This window comes from Macrotis lagotis, chromosome 1 (genome assembly GCF_037893015.1).
Source record: "Macrotis lagotis isolate mMagLag1 chromosome 1, bilby.v1.9.chrom.fasta, whole genome shotgun sequence".
Classification (NCBI taxonomy): domain Eukaryota; kingdom Metazoa; phylum Chordata; class Mammalia; order Peramelemorphia; family Peramelidae; genus Macrotis; species Macrotis lagotis.
In genome coordinates, this window is record NC_133658.1 from 197,706,918 (window position 1) to 197,710,407 (window position 3,490).

Here is a 3,490-nt window from a genome sequence, read left to right on the forward strand (position 1 = left end):
AAACTAATTAGAAAAGATCAGAAAGGAGTTCAAAAACCAAGTGGAGAAAATTACATCATGCAAAAAAATTAACATTTTTCAATTAAAAATGACAGAAATAAACAAATCTTTTAAAAATACTATTGAACTAATACAAAAAGAAAATAATTTCCTCAGAAACACAATTGAGCAAATGGAAAAAGATAATAACTCCTTTAAAATAGGATTGACCAAATGGAAAAGGATATATAAAAGCTAAATGAAGCACATAGCAGCCTGAGAAAAAGATTGGGATACATGGAAACTAATGGCTATACAAGACACCAAAAATGTGTTAAACAAAGTTTTACAGAAATAGAAAATAGCAGAAAATGTAAAATACCTCATTGGTAAAACAACTGACCTGGAAGAATAGATCCAAGAGTGACATTTAAGAATCATAAAAGTACATTAAAACCTTGCTCATTTTTCATGATACCGTTAAGAAGACTACCCTGATATCTTGGAGTCAGAGGGTAAAGTAGTCATTGAAAGAATTAATCATCACCTCCCAAAATCAATCCCAAAATGAAAATGCAAAGGGAATATTGAGATCAAACTCCAGGATTATTAATGCATGGACAAAAGAAGCAATTCAACCGTGGAGATAAACGGGATTTCACAGGACCTGGTAGCATCAACATTAAAGAATATGATATTTTGGAGAGCAAAAGAGGTTGGATTACAAGCAACTATCCAGCAAAACTGAGCCTTCTCTTTCAGGAGGAAAAAGATGAACATTTAGTAAAATAGGTGACTTTCAAACTTTTCTGACGAAAAGACCAAACTGAACAGAAAATTTGATCTTCAAACAGGAGATTCAAGAGATACATGAAGAGCTAAACAGGAAAAAAGAAAGACTGTTCTCCAACAAGATTAAACTGGTTATATCCCTACCTTGGGAAAAAAATCTCATAAAACATGAGGTATAGACATTCATGACTTTGATGGAATGATTTTAAAAAAATTCATTGAAAAGGTGGGCCTATACAGAGATGGGAGGAAGGGGGAGATATAATGTGACAAATTATATCATATGTAAAGACTTATTACAGTAGAGGGAAAGAGTGGAAAGGATCAGAACCACGTGAATCTTACTCTCATCAGATTTGACTCAAAGAGGGATCAACACACACACACACACACACAGACACTCATTTGAGTTTAGAAATTTATCATATCTTTCAAATATTAGAAGGGGAAAAGAGGGAGAGAAAAAGGGATTGATAGAAGAGAGGGAAGGAAGAAGGGTAAAAGAGAAAGGGGAAAGAAAAAGGGTGGTGGATAGAAGAGGGGAAACCCAGTGAGGAGATGGTATTCAAAAATAAAACACTAGGGAGGATGGAGAGGTTGAAAGAAAGGGAAAATATAAATGTAGGGTAGATAGGATAGAGGGCAATAAAGAGCTAGTAATTATAACTGTGAATGTGATGAACTCTCCCATAAAAAGGAAGCAGAGAGCTGAGTGATTTAAAAACCTAAATTCTACAAAATGCTGCTTATAAGAAACACATTTGAAACAGAGAGATGCAGAAGCAGAGAAAAGGGAAAAGGATGCAGCAGAATTTGGAATTATGCCCAAAGGGCAATAAAACTGCATACCCTTTGATCCAGGAATATCATTACTAGATCTGGATCCCAAAGAGACCATAAAAAGGGTAAAAATTCCACATGTGAAAAATATTCACAGAAGTTCCTTTTATAGAGGCAAATAATTGGAAATTGAGGGGATGCCCATCAATTGAGGAATGACTGAACAAATTGTGATAGATATATGTGATGGAACACTTGTTCTATAAGAAATCATGAGGGATAGGATTTCAAAAAAACCCAGAAAGACTTGCATGATATCAAGCTGAGTGAAGTAGGCAGAACCAGAAAAAACATTGCACCCAATAAGAGAAATATTGTGTGATCACTATGACAGAATTAGTTCTTCTCAGCAATATAGTGTTTCAAGAATTTTCAAAAGATTCCTGATGAAAAATGCCATCTGCATCCTGAGAAAGAACCTTTGAGTCTGAATGCAGATTGATGTACAATGTTTTCACTTTTTAAAATTTGGGTTTTTTTTTTTGTTTCTCCTTTCTCATGTTTCCCCCTTTTGTTCTGATACTTTTTTCCTAACATGGCTAATGTGGAAATATTTTTAACGTGACTGGTCATTAAAAACATAATTAATACTTACCTGGCAGGGGTGATTCCATGATCACGAAGGTGGTTTCCCCAGGGCGAGGCTTATCCATTTCACTCCGGATGGGCTGACCCCTGCGATTTCCCCAAATGTGGGAAACTCGACTGCATAATTTGTGGTAGTGGGGGACTGCATTGTCACTCTCCCCTGTAAAAAAAAAAAACATAATTAGATTACTTTCTTCTTGTGAATGGGAGAAAGAAAGGTGGGAGGGAGAAAAATCTGGAGCTCAAAATCTTATAAAAATAAATGTTGAAAACTATCTTCATATGTAACTCAAAATAATAAAATACTGTTATGTAAAAAAAAGTAAATTCACAATGCATATAGTTGTATAAACCATAAGGCACATTTGTCTTTTTATTAACCATTTAGGGGACTACACTTTATTCTTATTGAAACATCCAAAAATTAAGTATGTAGGTATTTGGTGCAACAAAAAAAGGAAAGATATATATGTAATTTGCAATTAAAAATCTTAAATAAAGACAGTATTTCAGTATTTATTCCATAAATTTCAACCATAGGATTGTAAAGAACTTCTTGTTATTAGCAAGGATGGGTTCTAATTAAGCAATCTCCCAAACAGTTTAGTACAATCTAGCAATTCAGGAATTCCCATTAATGTAAATGTGGCACAGCATTCCACTGTTCTTGATTTTATTGAAACTGGAGAGAAAATTGCTTCCCAAGGATTTTCAGAGGCAGACTTTCATTAGTATTCAGGGATATCTCCCATTCATGTTCTTGCCTCACCCATACCCCCAAGTAAATAGATAATTTTACCTAGTACAATGCATTGTATTTCCTTGAATCTATGGCTTCAAAAAGCCATGCAAAGGCAAATCAATTTGCTGGCCTTTACATTACTCAGCAGTTAATTTATGAAATTATAGAAATGATTGGATGTAAATGAAAAAATAAATGTCATATTTTGCTTTGCTCTGTTTTTTCTCCAAGGTCTGTTGATTACTTGCTCTTAGCAAGGTCACTTATTCTGTTTAACTGTGAATACTTACATCAATAATTGTAGCCAGTGAGAATGTAGTTAATGGCATAACTTTTGCTAAATATGATTTTTTTCCTTAAATCAATTTCCAGGAAGCAAATCATTTCTAACGAGGTATTGCATTTTTGCTCCATTTTTAATGTGTAATTCTGACAAAAATGATTGAAAACAGTCTCTGAAAATAAGAAAATAATAATAATAATAATAATAATAATAATAATGCCCACGAACTTTTATAGTGGCCCTGGGGAACTGACCTGGAACAAATA

General features: G+C 33.7%; 1 non-coding gene across 1 annotated transcript; it reads left to right on the forward strand.

Moving 5' to 3' along the window:
* The first annotated feature begins 2,198 nt into the window (after window positions 1–2,198).
* LOC141510509 (U1 spliceosomal RNA) lies at window positions 2,199–2,362 on the forward strand. Its single transcript, XR_012474987.1, has one exon. It is a non-coding gene; the product is annotated as a U1 spliceosomal RNA (small nuclear RNA).
* Window positions 2,363–3,490: the final 1,128 nt, after the last annotated feature.